Source organism: Oncorhynchus mykiss, chromosome 18 (assembly GCF_057628025.1).
Source record: "Oncorhynchus mykiss isolate SJ-2025 chromosome 18, ASM5762802v1, whole genome shotgun sequence".
In the NCBI taxonomy this organism is placed as follows: Eukaryota; Metazoa; Chordata; class Actinopteri; order Salmoniformes; family Salmonidae; genus Oncorhynchus; species Oncorhynchus mykiss.
The window spans coordinates 44,870,937-44,888,089 of NC_143039.1; the positions used below are offsets into that span (position 1 = coordinate 44,870,937).

Consider the following 17,153-nt stretch of genomic DNA (forward strand, 5'->3'; position numbering starts at 1 on the left):
TCCAGGGTCATGCCAAGGTTCTTTGCACTCTGGGAGGGGGACTCTGTGTAGTTGTCATCCATGATGGAGAAATCTTGGAGAGGGCAGTTCCCCAAGACATCCAACCAGAACCAGAACAAATAGCAGGCCAAACTATCCCTCTCAGCACTGCCTGGACTGCGCAAAAATGCAAATGCTTTCCGTTTGAGTTATGTTAGGTTTTATTTTCATTTTGTGAGTGCCCTACTAGCGTAAAACTCCAGGCTCTCAGAGCTGTGGCTACATCTGAAACGGCACTATTCCCTATATATAGAGCACTACTTTACAAAGCCCACCAGTCTATGGTTCCATAGAGGTGTTTTGTAGGCCAAACAGTTCAGGCACCACATACTTTTTTGTGAGAAGACTGATTTTCAGGATGTCTCATGGTCTTACAATCATTGTTGTAGCTCTGCCACCTTTCACCGAGGTGCGGAAGGGTTACGTCGATGGATGCAGTGGATTGAGACGCATCCACCGATCATCTTCAAATAATATTTTTGCAGGAATCTCCTTGCGAATGATTTTGCCGAAGATTGTATCACCGCCGGGCTGGGCAACCTGAGCTTTTGCAAATGTCACTCCACAGACAACTGTAAAAATGCTGTCATCTCATTAACGGCTTAATAGTAAATACACTTAATTATTATTTTACTTATTCTCTCAGCAATATAATATAAAAATAATAATAATAATAAAAGTAAAATAATGACGGCATTTTGGAAAGTTGTGGGACGTTAATTTGGTCTTAGACGGATGTCCCTTCCTTTGATTGCTCGGGCGCCTCCATCCCAACAAGTTGGCCCCGCTCAGTTTTGTTGAGGTTGATCTTGTTGTGGTCCCACATCCACACTGAGACGTCTGCCAGGCACGCAGAGATTCGTGTCACCACCTGGGTGTCAGAAGGGGGGAAGAAGAAGTGTAGTTGAGTGTGATCCGCATAGCAATGATAGGAGAGACCATGTGAGGATATGACAGCACAGAGTGACTTGGTGTAAATAGAAAAGAGGAGAGGGCCTAGAACCGAGCCCAGCGGGACACCAGCAGTGAGAGCACGTTGTGCAGACACATATCCTCTCCACACCACCTGGTAGGAGCGAACTGCCAGGATGCAATCCAGGAGTTTTCAGAGCCTGAGACGCCCAACCCTGAGAGGGCGGAGAGGAGGTTCTGATGGTTCACGGTGTCAGAGGCAGCGGATACATCTAAGAGGATGAAAAGCGAGTTGAGAAAGTCAGCAGGGATCCTCTGTGACACAGAGGTGGGCAGTCTCAGTTGAGTTAGCCATCTTGAAGCCTGACTTGTTAGGGTCAAAACGATCATACTGAGAGAGATAAGGAGAAGGTTGGTCTAAGACAGCACTCTCAAGTGTTTTGTAAAGAAATTAAATAAGTCATTTTTTGACGACAGAAGGGTTGAGTGTTGGTTTATAGAAGAGGGGAGTGACTCTAGCAATCTTGAAGTCAGAGGGGATGTAGCCAGTGGTCAGGGATGTGTTGATGAGGGAAGTGAGGAATGGGAGGTCTCCAGAGAAGGTCTAGAGAAGGGAGAAGGGGATGGGGTCAAGTGGGCAGGTTGTCAGGTGGACGGACATCACTAGTCACAGGATTTCAATGGGAGAGAGGGGAGAAAGAGGTCAAGGCGTAGGGTAGTTCTGTGTGAATTGGACCAGGGGACACCATAGGCTGAGTGAAAGAGGAGTGGATGCTGTCAACCTTTTTTTCAAAGTGGTTGACAAAGTCATCCGCAAAGAGGGAGGAGGGAGGGGGAGGAGGTGGAGGATTAAGGATGGAAGAGAAAGTGTAGAAGAGTTTTACAGGGTTGAGGCAGAAGCTTGAAATGTTGAGTGATAGAAAGCAGCATTAGTAGCAGATACAGAGGAAGAGAAGAGGAGGGAGGGGAAGGATGATAGGTCCTCTGGAAGTTTTGTTTTTCTCCATTTTTGCTCTGCTGCCCGCAGCCCTGTTCTGTTACTGCACAGTGAGTCACTCACTCACTATTTTACAATTACATAGGCTAAAAAAAATATGTTGTTGACAAAATAATGAAAAGGGCTGTCTGGTAGCTTAAAAAAATAGACAACGATTTGTAGTCGAACAAGTTGTTGCATGAATAGATTTTTTTTTTACTTGACTTGAAAACTTGTGACTTGACTTGACTTGCTCTTAGAAGTCACGACTTGAACCATGCTACTTGAGACTAATTCAGGGCAGATGGGGCAGAGCTTGTTTAGCTCCACCTGTTTTTGCCTGTTTTGCATGTTATTTTGGCATTAATATGTGTCAATTGTCAGTTTGCAAACAATGTAAAAAATAAATAAAACATTTCTAAGTGACCCCAAACTTTTGAACGGTAGTGTAACGGATTTCCTCCTCTTCGTCTGAGGAGGAGTAAGGATCGGACCAAAACGCAGTGTGGTAAGTGTTCATGATGATTTTTAATTCAAACTCAGAACACTAAACAGAAAATAACAACGTGAATTTACAAAACCGAAACAGTACCGTGTGGGCAAAACACTCACACGGAAACAAACACCCACAAACCAAAAGTGAAACCCAGGCTACCTAAGTATTATTCTCAATCAGAGACACCTAACGACACCTGCCTCTGATTGAGAACCCTACTAGGCGGAACACAAACACCAACATAGAAAAACAAACAGACTGCCCACCCCAACTCACGCCCTTACCATACTAAAACAAATAATAAAATAACATAACTATGGTCAGAACGTGAGAGTACCCCCCCCCCCCCCAAAGGTGCGGACTCCGGCTGCAAAACCTGAACCTATAGGGGAGGGGTCTGGGTGGCATCTGTCCGCGGTGGCGGCTCTGGCGCGGGACGTGGACCCCACTTCACCACAGTTTTTGTCTGCCTCCTCAACCACCGCCGTGGCCTCTTACGAGCGGCGACCCTCGCCACCGACCTCCGACTGGGACCCTGGCCATGGGTCCCGAATGGACGAGAGATTCCGGCAGCGCCGGACAGGCGGGAGATTCCGGTAGTGCCGGACAGGCGGGAGACTCCGGCAGCGCCGGACAGGCGGGAGACTCCGGCAGCTCCTGGCTGACTGACGACTCCGGCGGCTCCTGGCTGACTGATGGCTCCGGCGGCTCCTGGCTGGCTGACGGCTCTGGCGGCTCCTGGCTGGCTGACGGCTCTGGCGGCTCATGGCTGACTGGCGGCTCTGGCGGCTCCTGGCTGACTGGCGGCTCCTGGCTGACTGGCGGCTCTGGCGGCTCCTGGCTGACTGGCGGCTCTGGCAGCTCAGGACAGACTGGCGGCTCTGGCGGCTCCTGGCTGACTGGCGGCTCCTGGCTGACTGGCGGCTCTGACGGCTCCTGGCTGACTGGCGGCTCTGGCGGCTCAGGACAGACTGGCGGCTCTGGCGACCCAGGACAGACTGGCGGCTCTTGCGGCTCAGGACAGACTGCCGGCTCTGGCGGCTCATGACAGACTGGCGGCTCTGGCGGCTCAGGACAGACTGGCGGCTCTGGCGGCTCAGGACAGACTGGCGGCTCTGGCGGCTCAGGACAGACTGGCGGCTCTGGCTGCTCAGGACAGACGGGAGACTCTGGCGGCTCAGGACAGACGGGAGACTCTGGCGGCTCAGGACAGACGGGAGACTCTGGCAGCTCAGGATAGACGGGAGACTCTGGTGGCTCAGGACAGGCGGGAGACTCTGGCGGCTCAGGACAGACGGGAGACTCTGACAGTGCTGGGCATGAGGAAGGCTCTGGCAGCGCTGGACAGGCGGGAGCACCTGTAGGGAAAAGACGGAGAGACAGCCTGGTGCGGGGGGCTGCCACCGGAGGGCTGGTGCGGGGAGGTGGCACCGGATAGACTGGAACGTGCAGGCGCACTGGAGCTCTTGAGCACCGAGCCATGTACGCCGGCCTGAGGAGACGCACTGGAGCCAGATGCGTAGAGCCGGCTTCATGGCACCTGGCTCGATGCCCACTCTAGCCAAGCCGATAGGAGGAGCTGGAATGTACCGCACCGGTCTATGCACACGCACCGGGGGACACCGTGCGCTCCACCGCATAACACGGTCCCTCTCGCTCTCCGGTAAGCACGGGGAGTTAGCTCAGGTTTCCTACCTGACTTAGCCCCACTCCCCGTGTACCCCGCCAATACATTTTTGGGGCTGCCTCTCGGGCTTCCAGCCGCACTGCCGTGCTGCCTCCTCATACCGGCGCCTCTCCGCTTTCGCTGTCTCCAGCTCTGCTTTAGGGCGGCGATATTCCCCTGCTTGTGCCCACGGTCCCTTGCCGTCCAAAATCTCCTCCCAAGTCCAGGAGTCTTGTATTTTCGGCCGCTGCTGCTGCTGCCCATTACCACGCTGCTTGGTCCTCTTGCGGTGGGTATTTCTGTTACGGATTTCCTCCTCTTCGTCTGAGGAGGGGTAAGGATCGGACCAAAACGCAGCATGGTAAGTGTTCATGATGATTTTTAATTCAAACTCAGAACATTAAACAGAAAATAACAACGTGAATTTACAAAACCGAAACAGTACCGTGTGGCCAAAACACTCACACGGAAACAAACACCCACAAACCAAAAGTGAAACCCAGGCTACCTAAGTATGATTCTCAATCAGAGACAACTAACGACACCTGCCTCTGATTGAGAACCATACTAGGCCGAACACAAAAACCGACTTCCCACCCCAACTCACGCCTTGACCATACTAAAACAAATAATAAATTAACAGAACTATGGTCAGAACGTGACAGGTAGAGTATATGCACTGCTCAAAAAAATAAAGGGAACACTTAAACAACACAATGTAACTCCAAGTCAATCACACTTCTGTGAAATCAAACTGTCCACTTAGGAAGCAACACTGATTGACAATAAATTTCACATGCTGTTGTGCAAATGGAATAGACAACAGGTTGAAATTATAGGCATTTAGCAAGACACACCCAATAAAGGAGTGGTTCTGCAGGTGGGGAATACAGACCACTTCTCAGTTCCTATGCTTCCTGGCTGATGTTTTGGTCACTTTTGAATGCTGGTAGCACTCTAGTGGTAGCATGAGACGGAGTCTACAACCCACACAACTGGCTCAGGTAGTGCAGCTCATCCAGGATGGCACATCAATGTGAGCTGTGGCAAGAAGGTTTGCTGTGTCTGTCAGCGTAGTGTCCAGAGCATGGAGGCGCTACCAGGAGACAGGCCAGTACATCAGGAAACGTGGAGGAGGCCGTAGGAGGGCAACAACCCAGCAGCAGGACTGCTACCTCTGCCTTTGTGCAAGGAGGAGCAGGAGGAGCACTGCCAGAGCCCTGCAGAATGACCTCCAGCAGGCCACAAATATGCATGTGTCTGCTCAAACGGTCAGAAACAGACTACATGAGGGTGGTATGAGGGCCCGACGTCCACAGGTGTGGGTTGTGCTTACAGCCCAACACCGTGCAGGACCTATGGCATTTGCCAGAGAACACCAAGATTGGCAAATTCGCCACTGGCGTCCTGTGCTCTTCACAGATGAAAGCAGGTTCACACTGAGCACATGTGACAGACGTGACAGAGTCTGGAGACGCCGTGGAGAACCTTCTGTTGCCTGCAACATCCTCCAGCATGACCGGTTTAGCTAGTGGGTCAGTCATGGTGTGGGGTGGCATTTCTTTGGGGGGCCGCACAGCCCTCCATGTGCTCGCCAGAGGTAGCCTGACTGCCATTAGGTACCGAGATGAGATCCTCAGACCCCTTGTGAGACCATATGCTGGTGCGGTTGGCCCTGGGTTCCTCCTAATGCAAGACTATGCTAGACCTCATGTGGCTGGAGTGTGTCAGCAGTTCCTGCAAGAGGAAGGCATTGATGCTATGGACTGGCCCGCCCGTTCCCCAGACCTGAATCCAATTGAGCACATCTGGGACATCATGTCTCGCTCCATCCACCGACGCCACGTTGCACCACAGACTGTCCAGGAGTTGGCGGATTCTTTAGTCCAGGTCTAGGAGGAGATCCCTCATCTGCCACCTCATCAGGAGCATGCCCAGGCGTTGTAGGGAGGTCATACAGGCACGTGGAGGCCACACACACTACTGAGCCTCATTTTGACTTGTTTTAATAAGGACATTACATCAAAGTTGGATCAGCCTGTAGTGTGGTTTTCCACTTTCATTTTGAGTGTGACTCCAAATCCAGACCTCCATGGGTTGATAAATTTGATTTCCATTGATAATTTTTGTGTGATTTTGTTGTGAGCACATTCAACTATGTAAAGAAAAAAGTATTTAATAAGAATATTTCATTCATTCAGATCTAGGATGTGTTATTTTAGTGTTCCCTTTATTTTTTGAACAGTGTATATATATATAGTTTTTTTTCTTCACAATTTTGTGATATCCAATTTGTAGTTACAGTCTTGTCCCATCGTTGCAACTCCAGTACGGACTCGGGAGAGGTGAAGATCGAGAGCCATGCGTCCTCCGAAACATGACCCTGCCAAGCTGCACTGCTTTTTGACACACTGCTCAATTAACCTGGAAGCCAGCCGCACCAATGTTTCGGAAGAAATACTGTACAACTGGCGACCGTGTCAGAGTGGATGCGCCCAGCCCGCCATAGGAGTCACTAGAGCATGATGGGACAAGGACATCCCGGCCGTCCAAACCCTCCCCAACCCAGACGACGCTGGGCCAATTGTGTGTCACCTCATGGGACTCCCTGTCGCGACTGCGACACAGCCTGGGATTGAACCTGGATCTGTGGTGATGCCTCAAGCACTGTGGTGCCTTAGACCACTGCACCACTCGGGAGGCAAGAATGCCAGACTTTGTGACAATGTTTGATGACAAAATTTGACACAAAGTACCGCCGCACCACCTTCGTGTTCAAATGAGCATAGCACAAAAAGGTGAGTCCAAAAATATATAGTTATGCTGCTGCATAAATGATGTAATATACCAGGGAGTACTCTAGCTAAGAAAGTAATACTAAGTGTATGTTGTGTAGTAAATTGTTAGTAGCCCATGTGCCTCACCCTAATATTTTGCTCCCTTTTCCCATCATAATTTAGCCTACTATTCTGACTTGGTGGTGCACATGTAGCCTGTGGCCTGTTTTAGAGAATATTGTAAGAGCTTTCATTGTCTGCTTATATGCTCTCTTTATTTATCCTACGATTCTGACTTGGTGTACAGGGAGAGTACTGTAAGAACGGCCCATGTTTTGAATTTGGTATTTTATTAGGATCCCCATTAGCTGTTGCAAAAGCAGCAGCTACTCTTCCTGGGGTCCACACAAAACATGAAACATAATACAGAATGACGTAATACAGAACATCATTAGACAAGAACAGCTCAAGGACAGAACTACATACATTTAAAAAAAGGCACACGTAGCCTACATATCAATGTATCACTAGCCACTTTAAACAATGCCACTTTATATAATGTTTACATATCCTACATTACTCATCTCATATGTATATTCTGTACTCTATACCATCTACTGCATCTTGCCTATGCCGTTCGGCCGTCACTCATTCATATATTTTTATGTACATATTCTTATTTATTCCTTCACACTTGTGTGTATAAGGTAATTGTTGTGAAATTGTTAGGAGGTATGTAGCTTCACAAATAACTATACAGCACTGTTATCTGCAGAATCCTTGTCTTGTCTACATTTGTAAGACCGTGCACCTGTGCTAGTATAACCTAATGACATTATCACTGCAAACAATTACAAGTAATACAACAATGGTCTGCGATAGCAAAGCTGTGATTGGGATGTAAGTATCGCTCATGTTGCACATCTACAGCTAAATGCTATTCATGTGGTAGCATAGCTAAAATCTCTTTGTCTGAGCTTAGTTACAGTAGTTGGAAACAGCATGGCACAAGTTCATTCACTTACATTTTTATAATAGACCTGGGCCCAGATTCACAAAACCTTCTTAATTAAGAAGAAATGTCTTCATAACTGCCAGGTCTAGATTTAAGAAGAAAGTTAAGCAAAGTTGCTATTCCTTAAAAAGTTTATTGGAATGTTTCTTGTGCTATTTCTTATGTTTCTCTTTAAGCAAAAAGTGAAGAAGGAATTAGATAGCGTGTGTTGTATTGTGTGATAGCAATTTTATTTTTTAAATTGGGACAAGCTAGTTTTTTTATTTGACTATAGATCCACATTATAATCGATTTTTGGGAAGATTTGTCATCATGACAGTTGTAGCTTATCCCCACACTAATTAGAAAACTTCCTCAATTACACAATCAACAAACACAGGCTTTATCCACATGCCACATACGTACAACCTCCAAAATACCCCCTCAATAGTGGATGAGGGTTGTTACACTGTCTGCGTGGGCTAGGGGTTAACAGGTGGGCTCGTCTACAGGGGCGCCCACCAAAACCCCCCAGAGCGACTTTGCCACAGATCCGTCTACCAGACATGGAGGATTTGGGCCCAAATCCCACGGATCAATAAAAGTGTCTGCTAATTACGCTGGTAGCGAGAGGGGAAAAAGAATGAGAGGAGGAGGAGGAAGAGTGGAGTAAAAACAAATAGAACATCCTATGCTGATTCAGTGGTGTCTAGACAGTGGAAAAACCCCAGACAGACACGCCCAGAGAGCAAAGCAGGAGAAGTACAGTGGATGAGGTTACCTGACTCACACATCACTAGGCAATAACATATCTCTTAGTCCCATTAGAGTCTCTCTCTCTCTCTCTCTCTCTCTCTCTCTCCACTTATTTCTTGGCACTCTTCAGCTCAGTGTTACCGCAATCGGTTTCTCTGACCTCAACACCCCCCCCCCCCCCCCCCCACACCTCCTTCTACTCCCGCCTTCTTCTATCCATCATCATCACTTTGACCTAATTCCCCATATTTAATCTGCTTTTGCTCCCCTTTCTGACAACAATCAACCCCCTAATTGTCTTTAATCCTGCTAGTCTTTAACTGTCCCTCTAGGCCCTACGTGTGCTCTGCCGTGGGGATGGAAAACAAATATGATAACACGACTGTATATCTGGTATATTGCCACCACCACCACTCCCTCCTCATCCCATCTATTACAACTGATTCATGATACATGGGAATTGGACCGGCCTATTTCATGTAATGCAAGAAGAGGGAGGAGATGGTTAATACTTAGTGTATAATAACATTTTAGTGGTGTTTCGATTGATTTTGTGATTTGACAGGAATAGAAATGTATGAGAATATGGGAACATTTTTGATAGAGTGGTAAAATGTCATGAATTATTTCAGGTGTGTATTCCGTGGCAGTCGTGAGTGAGATGATGTGAAAAGGAGGTGAGACATATCATTCAAATCAAGCTCTTGGTACTAAAAAAGGCAGAACGTTGTACTGAAGTGAAAAACAGAATTATCATTGCAGTAAGGTAAGGAATAATAAATGTACCTTCTGTTGTAGTAATGGACATCTAATGTATGGCATGTCTGCCAATGTCCATGAAATGTAACAATAAGCCTAACCAGATGTAAACACATTCATAAATACTCCCAAGCCTGACTTTATATGATCTCTAAAGGCTACAAATCTGCACAATGTCAATTTCTATATGAGGAGTTCATAAAAGCACCACGCTCAATTGTAATATGGCTTAAAATCTAGCATTTCTGAGCCAAACATATTAGCTTTGACTACTAAGCAGATGATCACCAATGGAAAGGTTTGTGAGGTACATCCGATTTTGAATTTACAACCACAATGATAATCAAAATATTCTATTTAATATGTAATCACAGATTATCGCTTGTCAGTCCCTCATCCTCTTACACCATCTGTTGAGGAGGGGGTTGATCACAATGCTCCCCTCACAGTGTGTGTGTGTTTGAGTTCTGCAATTACCTGACAATGTAATGAGTGAACGCATCATATATGCTCTGAGCTCTTTCTGTCCCTCTCTCTTTATCTATGTGTGTCTTTTTCAGTGCCATAACAAGGTCTCCACATCATCCCTTAATTTGGCAGTGAACAGAGAGCAAGTACAGTTCCAGCCACCACCAAGTCCTCTCCCTCGCAGGCTGTCTGCACACTGTGCACTGTACACTGGGGCAGTCTCGTGGCTTCTCTATAATCTGACGGGCTAATCCCAGTGCAAATTGGTAGGCTACCTGACTGTATGTGTTAGTCCATTAGCCCATATGCACGGAGGGAGGGAGGACCACTGTCTCATCGGCCTGTCTGGCTCTGGCTGCTTTCATTACCACCCATCTGTCTGTGGCCTGGTCTGCTTTCCTCCCCACTAAACGCAGCCACACCACACTTTAGTTAGAGCAGGCCAGGTAGGGCTGCATGCGTGCTGACTGATCGATCAATCAGCTCACAGAGTTACAGTATGGTGGTAAGGTAATGGATAGGAGATGCTGCTGTCCTAAGTGCTTAAGTCCCAAGTCTTGTTGGCGTTGTCATCATCATCACCATTCGTCAGATTCATTGCTCTCATATTTATCTCCACTGATGTATCATATCATTGCATTTAACAGTTCATACTTATCATCATCATCATGCTCATCGTCCTCTTTTTTTGGGGTTCTTTATGTTTTCTTACATGGCAAAGATAAGTGGACTTGAAATGTTCTGTCTTTTCTGTCAATCCCTGCCATCTACATTTATAAATGGGCATTACTGATGCAAAAAGGTTCATGTTCCACTATCTCAAGCTTCCCTTGTCTGGGGCTGTGTCCCAAATGGTACCCTCTGTGAAAAAAGGGTTCCAAAAGGGTTCTTCGGCTGCCCCCATAGGAGAATCATTTTTTGTTCCAGGTATAACCCTTGTTGTAGAGCCTATTTTGGATTCCATGTAGAACCCTCTGTGTAAAGTGTTTTACATGGAACCCAGAAGGGTTCTACTAAGAACCAAAACGGGTTCTTCAAAGGTTCCTCCTATCGGGACAGCTGAATAACTCTTTTAGGTCCTAGATAGCACCTTTTTTTCTAAGAGTGTATTCCCTCAAAAGTAATGCACTATATAGGAAATAGGGTGCCATTTTGGGACACAATCTTGCTTTTCACTGCAACACTAATTAGACCAGAATTAGCCTTCTGTATGACTGAATGATTATCTTCCCTCACCCCTCCCTCCCTCCCTCCTTCTCCAAGTCATTTTCACAGCTTTATGGATTAGACAGATTAAAACGTCTGAAACTCAAAACCTGTTTTTGTTCTCTCCAACTTTAGGGCTAATCCATGATGCGCTACGGCTGCGCCATATCACAACAAATGTCTGTTTACACAAAACCCTTTTATTCCTCAGTCAATTAATATGTGAAACCGCAATAGAGAAATAACAGTACATCGTGGAGGCTCACAGCCTCACATTCATACTAAGCTGAAAAAGAGTTTGTGTAAAGTATGCACTCTTATGACTCAAATGATGTTACTCCAAAAGTTGAACTGTTTACAGCATCTTGTTTTTGAAAGTTTACAGCATCTTGTTCGACTGTTTACAGCATCTTGTTTTTGAATGTTTACAGAATCTTGTCTCTGGCTGTTTACAACATCTTGTTTTTGAAAGTTTACAGCATCTTGTTCGACTGTTTACAGCATCTTGTTTTTGACTGTATCTTGTATGCTTTTTTTGTGCTTCACAAACAATGTTTCTGTTTCACAAAATCATATGGAAGCATGCAACACAGACCTCAAGCCTTAGACACATGAAAAACAAGCATATCACTAATAGTCTACTATGGAAAAGTAGTAGTAGCAGCAGTTGTTTATGACCACAAAAACAGTGAAGCAATCAGTCTGCTTGACAGGCTAATTTCTCTAAAAACGCTCTATGTGCGGGGGGGGGGGTTGATGAGGCACTGTCAGAAATCCCTCCAATCTCCAAGTTAAACAACAAGAGTGATCCACTCTCTCTCAAGACCATACACAGTAATCATTAACCTCATAAACGGAATTAGGCATCATCAGACTATTTCAATACAAAGCACAGTAGATGGCAAACATGAGTCACCTCAGAAGAGTGATCTGCGCCAGAAACGTAACAATGTAAAGAAATCATGTGCTTATCACCTAATGTATTTCTATCATTTGGCAGTGAAACTGTGACGGTGGATTGTTGACATCAACTTTTTTTTATAACCAGATTGTGTTGAGTTATAAGGAAAATTGTCTAGCAGAGTGGGGAGTTGTGAATCGGAAAAAGGTTGATTGGCGACATAATTTCCTTTTGGGTATGACTTGCTGAATAGTCAGGTGACTTTAAAAAAAAAAATCAGAATCTGTTCTCTTTTATCATGTTAATCATGACACATACTGCATCAATAACAACACTATGGTCTATGAAAAGATGTACTGTATTATCCTCTCCCATTCTTGTGAAGTGTGTCTGCATAGTGCACAGTAAGTATATACATATACGATTGTGTCTGTGCATTCAAGAGAGTGTGTAGGTATTTATTATACAAGTGTGTGTCCAGGCATGTATGTACTTCTATACAAATCTATACGTCTATAATCTGTGTGATGCTCCTGTCACGTCTACCATGTTGACGCATGTCTGTCATCCTGCCCTCTAAGGTATGGCTAATGTGGGGGTGTTGTAGTTTCGGAATGGAAGGAGACAGACAGGGTGGAGAGACTTCCGAGCAGGATGGGCCAGTGTGTTTGGGCCTGAGGTGAGGACGGATAGCCAACCCCTGAGGACACAGATAGGTGAGTGCTGTCAGGACACAGGATGAAACAACACCACAGGAAAGGTAGTGTTGCTAACGCAGATCTGTCCACCTCTACTGTGTTGCACAACAGGATCCTGGAACAAAAGCATCATACACAAATGTAATACTGCAAAATCCTGCTGAGAGAGGGAGAGAGAGATAGTATATTGTGTTTGTTCATAAATGCTTGATATCCAGGAACAGGCTTCATAATTTAATTTTAAAAACATTTGTTGGGACAGTTTGTCTTATCTTAATGTCTTTGTTGTTTGTTGCTATTTTTGTTTGCCCAATACAAACCTCTGCTGAAATTTGGGAAATTACAAGACATGACATCGCTGCCAGAAAAATGTCCCTGGATCTCTGCCAAGTCTCTGCCAACTGGCATTTAATTGACTGCCTCAATGGTGTGTGTTTTTTGTTGGGTTGTTTGTTTTAGTGTGCGAGGGTATGCACTTTCCAGGCAGTGGTGTAAAGTACTTCAGTAAAAATACTTTAAAGTACTACTTAAGTATTTTTTTTTTGGTATCTGCACTTCACTTTACTATTTGAATTTGACAACTTTTACTTTAACTTCACTACATTCCTAATGAAAATAAGGTACTTTTTACTCCATACATTTCCAAAGTACTCGTTACATATACATACAGTTGAAGTCGTAAGTTTACATACACTTAGGTTGGAGTCATTAAAACTCATTTTTCAACCACTCCACACACATCTTGTTAGCAAACTATAGTTTTGGCAAGTCGGTTAGGAAATCTGCTTTGTGCATGTCACAAGTCATTTTTCCAACAATTGTTTACAGACGGATTATTTCACTGTATCACAATTCCAGTGGGTCAGAAGTTTACATCCACTAAGTTGACTGTACCTTTAAACAGCTTGGAAAATTCCAGAAAATTATGTCATGGCTTTAGAAGCTTCTGATAGGCTAATTTACATAATTTGAGTCAACTGGAGGTGTACCTGTGAATGTATTTGTCACAACTGTCGTAATGAGCAGACCAAGGCGCAGCGTGATTGAAGTTCCACATCTTTATTACGGTGAAACTTTAAACAAAAAACAATAAACCAACAAAGAAACGTGAAAGTAGTGGTGCATATGCACAAAACAATATCCCACAACCACAGGTGGGAAAAATGGCTACCTAAATATGATCCCCAATTAGAGGCAATGATTACCAGCTGCTTCTAATTGGGAACCATACAAAACACCAACATAGAAATATTGAACTAGAACACCCCCTAGTCACGCCCTGACCTACTACACCATAGAAAACCAAGGGATCTCTATGGTCAGGGCATGACCGTTTTCAAGGCCTACCTTCAAACTCAGTGCCTCTTTGCTTGACATTATGGGAATATCCAAAGAAATCAGCCAAGACCACAGAAAAATAATTGCTGATCAGCAAGGAAGAAGCCACTGCTCCAAAACCGCCATTAAAAAGCCAGATTATGGTTTGCAACTGCACATATGGATAAAGATTGTACTTTTTGGAGAAATGTCCAAAAAGGACATTTAAAAAAAATACAAAAACAGAACTGTTTGGCCATAATGACCATCATTATGTTTGGAGGAAAAAGGGGGAGGCTTGTAAGCCGAAGAACACCATCCCAACCGCGAAGCACGCGGGTGGCAGCATCATGTTGTGAGGGTGCTTTTCTGCAGGAGGGACTGGTGCACTTCACAAAATAGATGGCATCATGAGGAGAAAAAATATGTGGATATTTTGAAGCAACATCTCATGGCATCAGTTGGAACCACCCATCCCGGATCCGGGATAATTGTCATCAACTATGTTAAATAGCATAGCGCAACGGTCAAATAATCTTACTAGAAAATATTCATATTTGTGAAATCACAAGTGAAATATAGCGAAACACAGCTTAGCCTTTTGTTAATCACCCTGTCGTCTCAGATTTTGAAATTATGCTTTACAGCGAAAACAATACAAGCATTTGTGTAAAGTTTATAAATATATGAGCAAAACATTATGTACACCTAGCGGCAGGTAATCCAACAAATGCACTTCTATTATATTCATACACTTATTAACACCAAACAAAATCCCTTGTTCATACACACTCAGATTTCCCCCTGGGTTTAGATATGCCAGCGCTACAGAAAGGCTTTAAGTGGTGTACTGGTGTACTCATCTGGGTAAAGTCATGTCATCCAAGAAAAGGAAAAGATGATGCCATTTCCCCAAAACACTGCAACAACTTTTTAATAAATAAGACCACTTATGTATTGAAAAAAAGTTATTGTTGCAAACTTTTTGGGAGATGCCAACATCTTTTATTTTATTTTTGGACAATGTAGATTTCCACACCTGTTCTTTGCTCTTGTCATGCCCCCACTGACTGAATCAATGATGGCATCATGTTATCATTGGAGTGGCAGATAGCCTAGTGGGTAGAGCATTGGGCCAGTAACCGAAAGGTTGCTGGATCGAAACCCTGCGCTGACAAGGTCAAAATCTGTTGTGCCATGCACCCCTGAACAAGGCAGTTAACCCACTGTTCCCTGGTAGGCTGTCATTGTAAATAAGAATTTGTTTAAAAAAAAATTGTGGGACTGTAGCGTCCCACCTAGCCAACATCCAGTGAAAATGCAGAGCGCGAAATTCAAAAATACCAAATTCAAATAAAATATATGTGTTATACATCAAAATAAAGCTTAACTTCTTGTTAATCCAGCCGCTGTGTCAGATTTCAAAAAGGCTTTACGGCGAAAGCAAACCATGCGATTATCTGAGGACAGCGCCCCGCATTCAAACACATGAAAATCATATTTCAACCAGGCAGCTGTGCCACAAAAGTCAGAAATAGAGATATAATTTATGCCTTACCTTTGAAGATCTTCTTCTGTTGGCACTCCAAAATGTCCCAGAAACATCACAGATGGTCCTTTTGTTCGATAATGTCCTTCTTTATGTCCCCAAAATGTCAATTTATTTGGCACGTTTGATTCAGAAATACACCGGTTTCAACTCGCCCAACATGCCTACAAAGTATCTAATAAGTTACCTGTAAACTTGGTCCAAACATTTCAAACAATGTTCCTAATCCAACCTCAGGTACCCCAAAACGTAAATAATCGATAAAATTTAAGACGGAATAAATTGTTTCTAATACCGGATAAAATCAACGTGACGCACGCTCCAGTTCACGCGCACCAAAACAGTCCACCTGGAGTGGCACTTACAATGAATAGGACTACTTCTTAATTTCTCAAAAGAAAAACATCAAACAATTTCTAAATACTTTATAGTGGAAGCCATAGGAACTGCAACCAGGTTCCTAATAATAAGGGTATCCCAAAGAAACCCATTGGAAAATCCTATGACCTAAATTTTTTTCCCCTGGATGGTTTGTCCTCGGGGTTTGGCCTGCCATATCAGTGTTAGAGTATTAGAGTGGTTTCTATCCAAATCTACCAATTACATGCATATCCTAGCTTCTGGGCCTGAGCAACAGGCAGTTTACTTTGGGCACGCTTTTCATCCGGAGGTGAAAATACTGCCCCCTACCCAAGAGAGGTTAACTGACTTGCCTAGTTAAATAAAAAATGTTTTAAATAACTTGTTTGGAGCCGGGCAGACTCATGTTTTAGGTGTGTCAATCCCATTGAGATATTTAGAGGTTGCAACATTGTAGCTAACCCATTATGGTGTCTGTGAGAGCATGGGTGGTGCCATTGAGGCCATCTCCATTTTGAAGTAGTCCATTTACTTCTATGAGTTGGTAAACAAACTGAAAGGGTGCCACCTGGAGTGTGTTGTTTGAAAAGGTATAAAGCCAAGGTTGCCGATTTACTGCCACCTGGAGTTATGAAATGTTTGTATAATTCAGTGGCTGATCCCTCTTGATGACCTGGATGGAATTATGTGATCCTTCCATAACCTATAGGAAGTCCCACCCAGTTGACTACTTCAAAATGGTGAAAGTCCTCAAATGGGCTTTTGGGCACTAGATTCTTCTATCTATATTGTCAAACCCTAGAGAAGGAACATGATTAGTCATTTGAATCCGACTGAAGGAGTACATTTTATTATTCTTTTTACTTTTTGGAATATTATGAGTATGTTTTTCCTCCTTCCCCCTTTTCTTCTATTTCTTTCGCAGTTTTCACCCCATCCAGCAGGTGGCACAGTTGGTGTAGTTCACCATAAAAAGCCACAGAAGTAAAACATGATTTCACTTTCACTTTGGGCTACCTGTCACTGAGTCTTTCAGGGTGTGGAGTAGTACAGATAGGCAGGCGAGCTAACAGAGAAAGGAAAAGGACAGACGGAAAAACGTCTTGAAGAGACATACAGACACATATAGACACTACCGTGGCATTTAAGTACCTGGCAGCTCTGAGAGATGAGAGTTCGGTCGGTGTCAAATTCAAACAGCTCTCTCTATCTCTCACTCTCTCTGCTTCCTCTCTCTCTCGGCCATTCTGTCTTAAAGTGGTAGGCGCACAAGCAGCAA

The 17,153-nt window shown here is 44.6% G+C and overlaps 1 pseudogene; it reads right to left on the reverse strand.

Moving 5' to 3' along the window:
• Positions 1-678: 678 nt before the first annotated feature.
• The window catches only part of LOC149975520 (uncharacterized), a 30,821-nt pseudogene continuing 14,346 nt past the window's right edge, over positions 679-17,153 (reverse strand).